This window comes from Myotis daubentonii, chromosome 7, assembly GCF_963259705.1.
Source record: "Myotis daubentonii chromosome 7, mMyoDau2.1, whole genome shotgun sequence".
NCBI lineage: Eukaryota > Metazoa > Chordata > Mammalia > Chiroptera > Vespertilionidae > Myotis > Myotis daubentonii.
The window spans coordinates 19,640,993-19,657,827 of NC_081846.1; the positions used below are offsets into that span (position 1 = coordinate 19,640,993).

General features: G+C 38.2%; 1 protein-coding gene across 1 annotated transcript in view; it reads right to left on the reverse strand.

Annotated features, from left to right (window-relative positions):
* ABCA12 (ATP binding cassette subfamily A member 12) overlaps positions 1-16,835 on the reverse strand; it is a 175,683-nt gene that overhangs the window by 140,200 nt on the left and 18,648 nt on the right. The gene's annotated exons all lie outside the window — the stretch shown is intronic.

A 16,835-nucleotide genomic window follows, 5' to 3' on the forward strand; every position in this document is an offset into this window, starting at 1 on the left:
TAAACCTAAATGAGGAACTCTCCGAGGCCCTGAGCCAGGATGGCATTCTGCAAGGCAATGCTTCCCTTATCTTCACTGCAGTCATCCCCAGAATGTGTTTGGCAGTCTATGGAGTGTAAAAAGTAAGTGGTGTCCAAATTAATGTGGCTTGCCCAGAAATACTGTAAGTGCACTTCCTCCTTTACATGAATGGGGTGTGAGAATCTGCAAACACAGGATCCTATATCTTCCGGAGAGCCCACGTTGTCTAGGAGCTCCATTTCGCCCTGTGCTCCGGCACTGACCTGGTAATTCTGAGTCTAATGCCCACTAATGCTAAATGTATTGCCACCTATGAGTGCCTGAAAGGACCAAGAGCTGGGACTTTATTGAGCTTCACAAACAGGTTCATGGGATCTCTTTTGTACATGCTAGCTAATAAATGTTTTTGTGGACAGCCAACTGTGAGACTTGTTTTTATTACAGATATACCAAATTTGGGGGGGCGAAACTCCCTTATCTCAAATTATCAGATAATTATTAACATTGTCTACCAAGAAGAATCCAAATGAGCAAGAATGGCTAAATTGGCTTAGGATACTTGTAACAGATTGGAAAGCACAAAGTAGCAAATATTTATTCAAATGCTTTACTGAAAATACATATTTTTAGCTTCCATTTATATCATTGATTTATTATTTGTGTTTGCCACTAGGCTGTGTATCAAGAGCAAATATAGATGTAAAAAATAGAATTCGTAAATGACCTTACAATCTGTGTGTGTGTGTATGTGTGTGTGTGTACATATACACATGGGTGTGTGTTGTGTGATGAAAGGTTCAGGGAGGTAAAAGAAGAGAGACAAGCATGTGTCTGAACAATTACAATCAGCCCAATACATACTGGGATGATGGGGTCATGTACTGGGTATGCTATTAAAATAGGAAAATTGGACTCCTGATACAATTTGGTGGCAGAAGGTAATGTGGGCAGGTGAATGTCAGAGAAGATAGTACCTGCCATGAGTTTTGAAGGACAAGTTAGAGCTAGCCAAGAGAATGACAGCAACAAAAGAAAATAATATATGCAAAGGCATAAAGGTCCTTGAGAAGCCTGAAGTACAGTAAGACCCTATGATAATGCAATAACTTGAATTCAGACATAAAGCAATTGGCTCGCCAGGTCATTTCATTATCCTTGAAAAACAAGCTTCTGCATTTTACATGATTTGATGTCCTGGACCCCACTTATAATGGCAACATTTCCTTTAGTTTGTTGAAAGTGGCTGAGTGTGAAATATGTGGTTTGAGTGGCAGGGAGGAAATCAATCATGGCCAGAGATGGTGTTAAAGAGTTAAGTCAGAACATGATCATAAAAGGCCATAGGTGCCATGGAATAGAGTCAGGATTTTATTCTGAAAGGAATGTTGAATCAGAAGGATATTAAACATGGGAATAAGATTAATAGATTTGTGTTTAGAAAAAAACTGACATCGGTATAAATGATAGACAGAAAGGAACTAGGTTAGGAGTATAGAAACAAAAAAACTACTATAGTTATAGCAGGAGTCAGGATAATGATCTAAACTAAGGCAGAGGCAGTGGAAATAGAAAAGTTTAAAAGACATTAGGAAGGAAGAATTGACAGAATTTGGTGACTGAAGACTGTGTGAGTGAAGAGAAAGGAAGGTTACCATTTTACTGCTTAGGGTGACTCGGAGAACGGAGGATCCTTTCCCCACACTATAAAATGGCCAGTTTGAGAGAAAGGGACGATAGAGGGCTTAGAAATATATCTATTGAACACTTATAACAAACCCACATTTTCTTAATCATTTTTCTTTAGGCATTGAAATTGGGCTAGTCTAACATAATGAAAAACCATTAGATTTCAGTGGCTAGACTGAGCTCGATTGGATTCATTTATCATGAGTTGACGGGGAGATGTGAAAATCAAGCTGTCAGGGGCTTAGTTTGGGGTTATTTATCAGCAGCCCCACCTAGGATTTTAACAAATGGAAGGAGGACATTTTTATTTTATTAAGAAAAAGAAAATGAGAATGGAGACACCTATTCTTTTAAAAAAGCTTGTTAATTCCTAGTTAAGCTCATGCATTTGTCATCAGTGATGCTGAATGATGTTGGTGATGTGACACAGTGGCTCCTCAAAAGAGTTTTAGTAGCAAACAGGAAAATTTCAATGACCCATTAATTTAGTCATTCCATAATGCATCCATCCATCCCATAAACATATATTGTACATCTGCTAAGAGCTATGCACATTGAAGGAGCTGGGGAAGTCTGGAAAAACTTTAAAAGGAAAGGATCAAGTCTTGGTCAAAACATCCAGTGAAGGTTTTGGTACTTCAGACCTTCTCTATATGAATAAGGAAATCTGAGAATAATAACTAAAGTGATTAACACTTACTCAGGTTTGATTGAATTCTTTTTAAGTTTATTTTAGGTTTGTTTTTTCAAAATTTACTTATGCTCAAAGAGGTTCTTTACTAACTATGGTAATATTTTCTTGTATTGTTTTATGATATTCATGTCCCTTCTCCTAAAAATGGGAAAAGGGCATGTCAAAATGGAGTAACTGTTACTCCTCAGAACCGATTAGAAACCCCTAGCTTCAAGAAAATCAAGACAAATACTAGCAAGGATAGGACAAAAAAACAAGGGCTACCATTTACAAATTAGTGAGCAGGCCAGAGAGCTTCTGACTGTTTCCGCTCTCAGAAAACATTTTTTCATCAATTCACCTCTCCTAGGTGATTGTATCTGGGGTCTACTGGAAAGAGTAGAATTCTTTCAAATGTTGGTTCTATTGAAATATACTTCATTTCATGACTATATGCAGCTGATGCTATACCTTTATTGCCTTCAGTTTAAAAAATGCAGCCTCAAGAAGAGAAACAAGCCCAGCTGGCGTGGCTCAGTGGTTGAGCATTGACCTATGAACCAGGAGGTCACAGTTCGATTCAGTCAGAGCACATGCCTGGGTGGTGGGCTCAATCCTGAACGTGGGGCATGCAGGTGGCAGCCAATCAATGATTCTCTCTTATCAGTGATGTTTCTATCTCTCTCTCCATTTCCCTTCCTCTCTGAAATCAATAATAAACAAAATATTTTTGAAGAAAATTTTAAATAAGAGAAACAAGTTCCATAAACTTGTTTCTATTAAAGATTATAAAACTAACTTAGCATTAAGAGAATTTTTATCCAGTGCATTTCTCTTGGCACAGTTTCCCACAGATGATCCAGTGGACAAATATAGAAGCCAAAGAAGAATTTATGTCCTTTCCCAAATCTTAGGATAATTAAGATTGGCAAAACTAAGCTAAAAACCAGTGATTTTTCTCCATGCAAACACTGGATCAGTGATTCTTAAAGCATGGATTGCAATAAACAAGTAGTGTCCTTTGGGTAATAAACAACTAATATTTTCACAGCTCTATCCCTGTGCCTTTATTCTCTGAAGTAGCAAATGATATGTATAAGAAATACACCAAAAGACCTTAGTTTAAATCAGAAGCTCTTCCCCTTACTAGACGTTTAATCTTGGGCAAGTCATCTATAATAATAAAAGTGAAATATGCTAATTAGACTGGACATTCTTCCGGACGAAGCCGGGGCTGCAAGGGAAGCCTGGATCCTGGGTGCCAGAGGGAAGCCAGTGCCGGCAGCCAGGGGAAAAAGAAGGCCTACTCTTGCATGAATTTTATGCGTCAGGCCTCTAGTCTTATCATAATAATCTTATACTGAGCTCTTAATATATGCATCTATAGGCTATGGGCATCCTTTTTTGTGATATCACAAATTACCATATTTCATGCTTTAGCTTATTCAACTATACTCCCTCCCCCAAATGCTATGAGGTAGTTACTTTAATTATCCCCATTTTACAGATGAAGAGACAGGCTCCAAGAAGTGAAGTGACTTCTCAAGGTCAAACTGGGCCTCGAGTTGAACCCTGACCAAAGGCCCATGGGTGATCATTAGGTTCTATCCCCTCTCTAAGCATTTTGATTTTCTCCTCTATAAAATAGAAATCACGATAATGAAACTCTCAAGATTTTTACAAAGATTAAAAGACAATATTACATGAAATTACATGAAAGTGATCCCTGTTGTTATAGTTCTTGCTGTTCTACAATCTCAGACTCCAGATTAAAGTCAAGGGTAGTGCTTACATTTCCAATCATGCCTTTGTCCCCCACATTCACACTTCATCTTATCCTCCTGACTCTCTCCTCCCAATATATTTAAGACATTCATTCCTCCACATTTCTGTTTCTCTGGTTGTGTAAGAGTGCCAATCAATTATTATAATTTCAACAACTGCATAATTCTTTCTCTTGCTTCAGCCTGTTCTCACGCTTGTCAATCTATCTTTCTCACACTATCTGATTAATGTATACAAAGTTCTGTGTTCCTGTTTCCATGTGTTATTCTTTATTGCTTATCAGATAAAGATACCTCAATATAATCACCCTGGTATTTGAGGCTCTGGGTCTTTTCGTCCTATTATTACCCATTCAAACTCATTTCTCAACAGAATCTAAGGTTGGAAGGGGACATTTATTTATCTATTGAGTGTCTGTTACATGCTTGGTGCTGCTGTTATTTGGTGGAAATGATAGGTTTAATGCAAATCAATCAAAAGTACAATGAGATACTACCTCACACCTGTAGAATGGTTATTATTAACAAGATAAGTGATAACAAGTGTTGGAGGGGTTGAAGAGAGGAAAAAAAAACACTCATTCACTGATGGTGGGAATGTAAACTGGTACAGTCAGTATTGAGGTTACTCAAAAAATTAAGAATAGAGTTACCGTATAACTTAGCAACTCCTATTCTGATGGTTATCAGAGGGAAGGGGGGCAGAGGGGTAAGGAAGGGTAAAGGGGGCCAAATATATGGTGAGAGAAGATGATTTAACTTTGGGTGGTGGGCACACAATGTAATATACAAATCACGTATCATAGAAATGTACACTTGAAAGTTATAAAATCTTATTAAACAATGTCACCCCAATAAATTTAATTTTTTAAAAGATAGGCTTATGCACAGGCCTCATAAAGAAGAGATCAAATAAATACAGACATAGTAAATTACAATTATACCGGGGGGGAGGATAGTATGGGGGTGAAAATTAACCTAGTATAGAGGTTCAGGGAAGGTTCCCTGAGATAAGATAAGACCATTCACCTTACATCCCACTACCATGAACTTGATTGATTCTTTCCTCCTTCGAAAAACTCCCCATTCTTGTCATGCAAATCCAGCTAACCAATACATCTTCCTCAGGATGCAGTTCAAGTCCTACCTACAAAATGTTAACTTGCTAACTTCTCTAGACTCCAAAGGTCATAATATTTTTTTTAAAAAAATCTTAATGCGTTTGTGATTTTTTGTGCCTGCTATCAAAGTTGATCATGTAATAGGTTATGGTTTTAGGATCAAGTACAGAATATCTTGTCCCCACAATTTGATTGTTGATATTTTTTGTCTAAAAAGCCTGTGTTCTCCTTTAAATTCCACATAGTGCTATAATAAATGTTTGCTTAAAGAATAGCTGAGTGCCCAGGGGATGTGCACAGCAAGATGTTTAGAAATCTATGTAAGAAAAGTAGGCATCAGAATCATGGCTCTAATACCTTAGGCAATATTTCTAATGTTTGAGATTAACCTAATCCCACTCTTGTTCGTTTGCTTTAGTTTTTACTTGAGCTTAAATTTGAAAGTTTACATTAACATTGCAGAAAAACTCCTTATTATTCTGGAGGTTTGACTATATTATCTAATGTTAACACAGAATTCATAATATCCCCCAAACTGAACCTGCCTGTGAAAATCGCTGATCACTATCATTTACCTTCCAGATTATATACTTAATGCCAAATTTCCACATGAAACTAAAGATACATAAACAAGTAAAGACCTTACATTTCAGCTCTTGGTATGCCTCTGAAAAAAAATGCAATCCATGTAAAAAGTTGTGGGTCCCCTCCACCCTCCTCCTGATTTTCAGAGCTCTTCTTAGCATGCAATCTTATAAACAGCTAATTAAAGCTACAGGCGTCAATGGAGGTGAGTGGAATTTTCAAAGCAGATCAACTTCTATTTTGCTACAATTTTTTTCCCAGAGTAAATAATGTTAAAACTGCATAGAAAGGTGTATGACAGTTTAGATATGCCATGGTGTCCTCAATTTCATTTGTTGCTGCTTCCTGTGGGTTAAATGATATCACTTAATGCTATTAATATGAGAGGAATTCCGGCTGAACCCCATTTATTTCACCCCCTCTACTCTACTCTCACTCTTGAAAAGACTATATTCATAATAATGATGCAATGATATAAAGTTGCTTCTCCATAGAATCCTTGTGTGTGGTCTTAAGCTTTTCAAACCACAGGAGCATTACATCTATATTTTTAGTATCTAACGCCCACCCTTTAAACAAGATGTCTTTTCAAGGAGAATGACAAACTAATAACCTGCACAAGAGGCAAACTTTCTGGCCCCAAGTATGCCCCTGTTTTCCATTGTCTTGTAAGTCCATTTGAACAGGTTCTTCCTATTTCTAGCCTGCATGTATTGCACCAAATTTGTTCATTTATTCAACAAATACTTATTGAGTGACTACTAAGTGCCAGGCAATATTCCAGAGAGTAGTTCTGTAAGCTCTGCCTACAGCAAGGTAAGTTTTTCTAATAGAGATGAATGTTTCTGTTAGGTAGATAGCCTGGTGAATAGGAAGAGGATTTTGATGGTAAGACCAAATTAAATCTTGACTTCAATACTTACCTAATGAGATCTGTCACTAGAACCCCTGAAAATAAATACCTTTATCTATAAAACAATAAAGTTGAAAAAATGCTTACTGATACCTCCAGGTGCAGATATTGGACTAGTTTCTAGGAATGCAGTATGGCCCCAAGCACATAAGTTCTCTGGCATGATGGGCCCAAATAATTTACACATGTTTAGTACACACTATTACGGTCCACTGACTCTCGTTAATCTGTATAGTGGTTTTAAAATGTGTCCTCAGAATCACTGGCACTTTTTCCTTCAAAAGGTGGAGCCTAATTCCCCTGCCCTTGACTATGGGCCAGGCTTAGTGACTTGTTTCTAATGAACAGATGTGGTGGAAGTGATGCTCTGAGGCCAGGTCATAAAAAGGATAGCATCCGCCTGACTGTCCCTTGGGTTGCTCGCTCTGGGAGAAGCCAGATGCCACGTCATGAGAACACTGAAACAGCCTTCAGGGAGAAACTGAGAACTCTCACCAATAGTCAGCACCAACTCCCTCGCCATATGAGCAATCCGCCTTGGAAACAGACCATCTAGCCCTAGTCAAGCCATCATATGAGGGCAGCCCTGCATCAAATCCACAGTCTCATGAAAGGTTCCAAGGCAAAACTGCACAGCTAAACCATTCCCAAATTTCTGGCCCACAGAACTGGAGGCAAATAAATGTTAATTATTGTTGCCACTCAATTTTGGGAGGCAATTTGTTATAGAGCAATAGATAACTAATATAGCCCATGATAGAAACATCTGGATAGAGTTAAACAGTTATGGTGGAAAACCTTTAAAACTTCTTTTAGTTTATCTCTCATGTTAGAAAAAAAATTAAATAACTTCTCATAGACTTTTAATGTTTCTATGACTACAAAAAAGTGCCCAAACTCCTAGGCTTAGTATTGAAAACCCTATATCATTGACCCTACCACACTTGATCGCCTCTACTCTCCAGGACAGACTTTGTTTTTGCCAGACAACTCTACTATCCTCAGCCAGTTAGTGACCCCTGAGGGCTCCTGCCTCCAAGTTTTGATCGTGACCTTGCTCTCTCTTGAAGGGCACCTCTCTTCTTGTTGCATATCTAGCACATCTCATTTTTTTTTCCTTTCCAAGCTTAAGTCCTGGAGTAATTCTTGATGACACTAATTGATAGCAATCTCTTCCTTTTTAAAACTTATAATTGCCCTAACTGGTTTGGCTCAGTGGGTAGAGCGTCGGCCTGCAAACTGAAGGGTCCCGGTTTCGATCCCAGTCAAGGGCATGTACCTTGGTTGCGGGCACATCCCCAGTGGGGGGTGTGCAGGAGGCAGCTGATCGATGTTCCTCTCTCATCGGTGTTTCTAACTCTCTATCCCTCTCCCTTCCTCTCTGTAATTCAATAAAATATATTTTAAAAAAAAACCCAACAATTGTTTTTACTACCAATGCTGCTTATTTAATACTTATTTAAGTATTTGCACTGTTGCACATCACTTCTAATTAATGAATAAATATCTGAGTTTCAATTATGTACAAAATCTTATGCCAAGAGCTATATTTAACACTTTTACGTTAGTTGTATTTAACTTTTTATTTGTAAAATCTATTATGGCAATTATCATATAATTGTCATGTGTGTTTCTTCAACCACCATTAGATTCCAAGCAACATGAGGACAGAAAGCAGACCTAGTCTTTATAACTATAGGCACATCCTTGTATAATATAAAGCATCTTTTTACCATCTCACATAGAGCAGCAATTTCAAAATAATGAAATGATTTTTTTATATTTTCTCATTCTCCTGATATTTATGAAACTAGAAGCATAGTGCTACAATGTTAGAATATGAAGTAGTATTTCTTTAAGTGGAACTGGGCTCCCCTGGGCAGGTAACTTAACCATGAAATCATCTTGGAAAAACACGTGCATAAAAATTCAGGAAGTTATGAACACTTCCTTCCTTAGTAACCAACCTGGCAGTACATTCTGAGTGGAGGCATTCTCCTCCTCTCAACTGTCCTGAAAATGGTGTCAACATAAGACATGAAAAAATGGTGTGAGACTGCTGACATCCTGAGGATTGCCCTGAAAGAGCCAGGGTTAAGTGCTGCAATGTAGTTCAGGCAAAAGCAAATTCTTCCCTAAACTTACTCAAATAATTAAATCCATTTGCTGGTTCACTTTAACTGCAGTGAGCTAGTAAAAACTGCAACTGCTTTAAGTAAGAAAAGCTAGTTGAAAAGAAAGGAAGAGGTCGCTCTCAAACTTTAACTTGCTTAAGAATTTCCTACCCTAGCTGATGTGGCTCAGTGGATAGAGTGTTGGCCTGCAGACTGAAGGATTGCAGGTTCGATTCCAGTCAAGAACATATGCCTGGGTTGCGGGCTCAATCCTCGGTAGGGGCCATGCATGAGGCAGGCAATCAATGATTCTCTCTCATCATTGATGTTTCTGTCTCTCTCTCTCCCTCTCCCTTCCTCTCTGAAATCAATAAAAATATATATTTTTTAAAAGAATTTCCTAGGTTGCTTTTTAAACTGTCTAGTCCTCAATATAATCCCATTCACTATCATCAGCCCATCATCGTAACTTCATCTTCACCAGCTCTTCTACCAAATGCCCATTCAAAAAGCCTAGGGTAGCCTGGCTAGCATGCCTCAGTGGTTGAGCATTGACCTGTGAACCAGGAGGTCATGGTTCTATTCTAGTCAGGGCACATGCCCATGTCCAGGTTGAGGGGTTTATCCTCAGTGAGGGATGTGCAAGAGGCAGCCGATCCATGATTCTCTCATCACTGATGTTTCTCTCTCTGTCCCTCTCCCTTCCTCTCTGAAATCAATAAGAATATATGTTTTTTAAAAAGCCTAGGGTAAGAACCTGGAATCCACATCTTTCAACAGGCTTATTTCAATGAGTTTAAGTAACATAGAGTGGGTATATCTGTTTGTAAATTTCAAAGATAGAGAAAAGACAAAGGGGAAAAATACTGGTAATGTGATATGATTCCTGTGATAAAGATTATTAATGTGATAAAGATTATTTTCTCTTTAGTTAGCTGCATTTCCACTCCCCAAATTTGTCCTAAATTGTGTTGATCTCATCTGGACAGTATGAAATTAGGAGGCTATGGTTAGCTGTGCATTGAAAATCCCATATCATAAAAAGTAACTCTATTCTTTAAATAAATTTGGATTGAAAAATCTGGAAAGTCGGGGATGAAGGAGGAGGTTTAAAAAATTCTGAGAAATAGCTAGCTGTGGTGGAGAAGTCTACAGGCGTTTTAACCCCATAGCATGCCTTGTGTCTGGGCTCTCTGGCTCTTAGCTTCAAGGGCATATTGGAAATATCAGCTGACATTGGCAACTTCAGCAAGTAACATTGCTATCCTTGTAAGGGTTTTAGAAATAGTCAATTATTTACCTTTCCATATAGACTTGGGAGTAAGATGTGGAAGGAGAGGAGTCAGGACAAGTTGGAAGCTACCAGGATATTTGATTAAGGAGGAGAAGATGAAAGTAGAATAGGCAGACCTTCCTTGCACCTCCTCCCAGGACCAGACTGGGAATAAAATTAAATTAGGGGATATTCACCCAGAGAAAGAAACTTATAACAAGGAAGGGTAGGAACCACCTGGACACTGCACCTGCACAGCAGCTCACACAGTGTGATCAGGGATGAGCCTCACAGTCAGTCAGCCTAAGAGGATATCCCACCCATGACTGGAACACCAACAATCAAGACCCAATTACAACAGGAGAGCCCAAATAACAAGGGACATTCTAGAACACCGAGCTCAGGAGATCGAAGAGACTGTTCCACTGGGTCCCACAAAATACTTACTACATAAAGGCCACCCCACAAAGACTGGGAAGCATCACAATTTGATCTAATATGTAGAAACAAATACAGAGGGACAGAAATAAATAGGGAGACAAAGTAACAACCCCCAAATAAAAGGAGGAAACTCCAAAAAAGAGCTAAACAAAATGGCGGCAAGCACTTTATCATATAGATTTAGATATTAGAGGATCCTATCTGAGAGTAACAAGAGCCCCTATGTTCTTTTAAAGGAAGGAAAGAAAAAAGGAATAAGAAAGAGAAGATGTGGCTCCCAGAGCCAATATCAGTGAGGCAGTCACCTCTGCAAAGCTTGTAAGATAGATCATCAAAAGTAGAGATGATGTAGGACAGAAAAATAAATCTGCCACTGTACAATCAACAGCTATTCTTTCCTCTTTCGTTTTCCCCTTGTTGAAATGAGTTTACTGTAGTTCAAGGAAGTTCCAGTTCTGTGATGCAGCTCTGTGTACTAAGCCTGCTGTTAGGCATTTAGTTGGGAAATCCTTTTGTCATACTTTCTGGCATTAGGGTGTGTCCATCTGCATTGCATGAGAGAATGATAGAATTTCGAGTCGGGATTGAGGGGAGATGGGCAACTACCCACAGAAGCTAAAGTCATTCCTGTATAAGTGTGTGATGGACCCAATGCTCCCTTCCTCCTGCTGTTTCCTGCAGCTCTGTGCAGAATGCTAGAGGAAGCAAAGTCACAATAAAATCCCAATCTCCACTTCTATGAGTTTCACAGAATTTATCCCCATGTTACCACCTAAGGGTCACCAGTGTATCCATAAAAGTTGTTAACTACTGACTTGCTGATGGAAGAAGTAAGTGATGGGGCTTTCATTGTGAAATTCAAAAGCTGTTCTGACATTTTCTGGAACTTAAGCAAGAAGCAGACTGTAAAATCTCTCCCACACAAAAATCTTATGTATGTAGTATTTGTAAGAGCTCTTAGGTGTTCATGATGGAAATTCCCAGGTGGACTTACCTGGGGAGGAGTGAGGGAGCCTTATGTTCATCCCCCACCCCCTCAACACTATCATTATGGACATTTTTGATAGCACAGTGAGATTTACTTAGATCTGAGAATATCTAGCCAAAACTAACCTAACTTCTTGTCCTTTACTCATCTCATACACTGAGGGTTTTTTGTTTGTTTTTACTATTCATCTTTTGGTGAATTTTTTAATTCAATCGCCCATATTCATCTGTATCCAATTCTGACCAATTTATTAAACTCCTATTTTGTTCCCTATGTTAGGAATCATGCTGTACCTAATATGAGTGTGGTGTTATGATGTGATTTCTGCTATTAATGTTCTGTCTCTCCAACGAGTGAGTCAAGACTGAAGCATAAAACACTCAAAGATCACTATAATACAATACATCAACAAGAGAGATAGAAAGGAGTTTGAATGATGGGGGAAAGCCAAAGGGTAAGCCTTGGATGTGAGCTTGTCTTTTAATAGACATTGAGGATACTTCAGGAGCATGCAGATCTGAGCAGGAATGAGTGTAAGATGTGTGGGACACACTCAGACACGGCCTCCTTAGGCACAGGCATCATACTGCAGAACAGAAAGGTAGATGCATTCTGATTATAAAGGTCTTGAAAGTTAAACAAAGAGAAGCTGAAACTTGTTTGGACCCAAATGTATTTTAGGAGACTATCTGAGGAGGGTATTTGAAAAAGCCATAAAAGAAATCTAGGCATGAAACAATGAAATTTTGGAGCGACGGGTGGCAGGAAGGATGAAAAGAAAGGATTAATTCCAGGATGCATTTCACAAGAAAGATTCTGACTTTAAGGCTACTAGAAAGGGAGGAGTCAAAGATGACTCAGATATTTCTAACCTGGGAGGTGGCCTAGTGTTGCTGGCATGTGTGAGAATGGAGAAATTGGATGGGGCAATCCCCAGCAGAAGAATGGTGATGAGTTCTGAGATTCCCAGAATAAAATCCAAATTCATTTTGAGCCAATCAAATAGAAATTAAAGTTATTTACTATGGGCCCCTCAACTATTACTGTTTATTACTATTACCATTACATCATGAGTGAGCATGGTACATCCGGAATCCTGTCCTCATGCACCTGCCTTCACTTCCATAGAAACACCACCATGCAAAGTCAGCAGCAAGAGCTGGGCCAGAAGAAACGTCACTCCTCTAACTTTCACAACTGTCACCAGTGAGATGCCTCATAGATCTTTCAACTTAAATCTACACAATAGGCCTTAGCTGGTTTGGCTCAGTGGACAGAGCATCAGCCTGCAGACTGAGAGCTCCCAGGTTTGATTCCAGTCAGGGGCACATGCGTGGGTTGTGAGCTCGATCCCCAGTGGAGGCCGTGAGGGAGGCGGCCGATCGGTGATTCTCTCTCATCATTGATGTTTCTGTCTCTCTTTCCCTCTCCCTTTCTCTCTGAAATCAATAAAAGTATATTTAAAAAACAAAACAAAACTACACAATAGTTTTAACAATTCAGGTAATGTAGGTATAACAACACGCATGGATCCCCAAAACCACCAATTAATCAATAATTTCAATCTTCCTTCTCAATTTTTTTCCTAGAGCTGCTGACAAATAGAAAAACCAATTGGGTTCACTTTTACAGCCACATTCAATCTATGATAGTGCTAATAGGTAGTATGAGGAAGAAAAAGGAGATGCTAAAAATTCTAATGAGCCAGACCTTAGTATTGCCATTGTTGGCACTCATTACCTGGATAAGACCACTCTACTCCAGGTAAAAACTCTGTGGTTCAATTCCAGACTCGGGCACAGAGTAACTACGTGATTGTTGGTAAATTACTTAACATTTCTGCACCTTAGTTTTGTCATCTTTAAAATGGGGACAATCAAATTACATAGTTCAAAGAGATGATGTGTCTATAACTAAGGAAATATATGCAAAGTAGTTAGCATAGTGTCTGACACATGGTAAAGCATTCAATAAATGTTCACCCCTATGATTATTTTTATTTGTCCCTGAAGACAAAAGGTATGCTTAGAGGTCAAAAGACATACTAAGAATGTCAATCTTGCATTGACCAAAGCCACTGAGTCACATCTGGATGGGTGGTATTCAGTATAACCTTGTGATAACACAAATTTGGATATAATTCAATTACTAGTTGGCTTCTGCCTTCTACCAGCCCCTATTTTCAGATGTGGGGTGGGCAAAATTTCTTATATTCCGACGGGGGAGGGATACTAGAAAGTAACAACCTCAAGATAGTTGGGGTTTAATTCAGTGTGCGGCTATACTTGTACAGAATAACTTCCACTGTGCTTTCAGTGGTATTTTCTACCACTTGTAAAATATTGTTTTTCATTAACTTCGTAAAAATGCGACTCCCTGTTTGGCAGAACTGCATTTTTGGAGTCCACTTATCTTATTATGGCAGGGTTTTACTGTTCTTAAAAGTAGTCAGCTCCACGGTAATTAGGAACTTCTCGCCTGCATTTTCAGAGGTACAAATGTATTAAAAGGAGACAAAATTAACTCACTGAACATTACCGCTTGGCTTAGTCTAAATGCATTTTGGAGAGTTTTGTTTTGTTTTGTTTGCCTTTGCTCCTGAGCATGGTATTTTGGCTTTAAGTTTGCCTCTTGACAAGCCACTGCATGTAGAGATTGTAAGAGGCTGGAATTCATTCAAACTTGCGGCCTCAGCCCATTTTCCCCCGTGTGAATGAGAAGCAGCGGGCCCTGCCTGCCAGGCTTTGGAAGCTTTCTTTACCTGGAACTCATCTGCGGAGGCCAGTTACCTAAGCTGTTGGTGGCAACACACACGGGAGTAAGTGAAAGCAGATGATGCCAAAAGGAAACATTTTGCTCTGGACGGGTGCTTACCGTGGCCAAGGCTGCAGCAGCTTCCTTTGATTTATCAGTCCTACAAACCCGCCCGGCCATTCTGAGAGTAGAATGTGCTCACAAGATGACAACTCCCGTTCTCACCACAGCTGAGTTTCAGCTGGGGTGTAGTCTGAAGTTTCATCTTCATTTCTCTGTTGCCCAACGAGCACTGAAGAAGTCACTGTCGCCCAGAAAGGAGTTTAACTCTGCCAAGGGGACCTGATTTCTATGGTACTACAACTACAGTGGCTCATGCAGAATTCACCAGACAGAGGCAGCATTACACATTGAATACTAATATTTAGGATAACTCTGATATACACACATTGGAATGTACCTCTTCCTTATATCTTTTGATTTCATGATACAGAGAAGTGTGTACATTCCTAATTTCTATTTTTTAGTCTGCTCTTTCAAACCTACATAATGCAACATGAGAAATTAGTACTGACTACTAGATGTAAAAAATATGAGTCCATGGGCTGAAATCCAGACTCTGGAGCCTAGGTTCAAATCCTGACATCACCACTTCTTACCTGTGCAATCTTGATCCAGTCACTTAATCTCTGTGCATTGGTGTTCTCAACTGTGAAATGACTAACATTGCCATTACCTGTGCTAAGTGCCTGGCGCATAGTCTGAGATCAAGAAATGCTTATTGTTAGTAGCTAATTTTAATCTTTTGATATAATGGACATGAGAAATAAAGAAAAATCACAATTACAAAAAATAAAAATAAAAATACCTAAATTCTAATTGCCATTTCTTTTTGAATCATCATTTTGAAGTTATTCTCTATTACAAGAAGAAAAGGTAACTGTCTATACTAGTTTTAGGTTCTCTAAATTACTCTACAAAGTAGCACCTCCAAATATAAAAAATACATTTTATATTCTATTGATTGTGTATGATGGGTTGAAATCTTGGACATAATTTGTATGTGGCTCTGTGTATAATAGGGTAAGCTACTTTATAAATCTGATGGACAAAGAATAAATAAAGGCAGTTTTCAAAACCTTTCTCTCCTATCCCACATGATTGAATTTTGGCCAATTACAATCTTCCTGGGTCCCAGTGTTCTCATCTGTAAAGTGAGAGTCCCTTCCAAATCTAATAACAAACCAATAAATTATATGTTAGACTGAGTCTTATAAGATCTGAGAGACTAGCAAAAATATATTCAACGTTTGAACTTTCCTATAACTTTGTTCTCTCCTATCCACGAACATACATATAATCACCTCATAGCTAATTATTATTAGAGTATGACAATGGTATAAATTGGTATTCATCTTCTTTTGGGCATCGTGTTTTTCCAGACCCATGCAGATTAGGCCTATAAGGCATTTGTCACAGAGTGGTTCTATTCTTCTTTTCTTTGTATGTTAGTGGAATTGTAAGGGGTTGGCATCATTTTTGCCATGACTCTCTAAAGTCTATTAGCTAGCGCCAATTAGAATAAGACTACTCCCTCACACATCTTATATTTCTCTCTTGGAAGTTTATAAAAGGAACTTGATATAACTGAATATCCTAAAAAGCAATAAATTGGTGAAAATAAGTTGAGGAAGGAGCTATAAATTCCACTATCATTAACAAATTGATAATTAGCATCTTAAACCAGAATAGTTCAGTGTCTGTACTTATGTAATGAATGCATTACTTCTGAAGTCTATGCTACTTAAGATATGCAAGAATATTAATTCTAATGTGTACAATGGAATTAATCTTCTATAAAGAACTAATATACACACAATATGATGAGAACAAAATTATGCTGTTTTTATAACCAAGTAAAATCTCATCAACAACTCTACATAATTACCTGTGCAAAAGTCCTTCAGAAATGATGAAGTACTATTAAAATAAAAGGAATTATTTATTCTAGCACCAAAAGTTTAAATGTTTTACACTAATTGACTTGATATTTTCTTTTGAATTATCCTACTGTGCATGATTTAAGTAGATTCCACCATGGTTCTTGTCTTATTTCTTAGGACTAAGTGATTGACAAGCAATACACTTTTTTAGTGTCAATAGCTCATTATTCTGTTTACAAATAATCCAGCATAGTATTCTTTTATATAGCATATAGTCATACTTTATCTGAAATACAATCTGATTTACAGAAATTTGATCAATGAGAATCTTTACAAGATAACTTTTGTGAAACATAAAACATCTCACCTATTTCTACTTAAGTAAAAGAATTTACTTAAGTAAAATACTTTATAAGTATTCTTATAAAAATACTTAAGTATTACTACTGAGAAAATTAGCTCCAAAGTTTAAGAACAAGAGCAAAAACAACATTGATCAAATCATTGAGGTTAAAAAGCTCACCTCCCTCAGTTCTAAG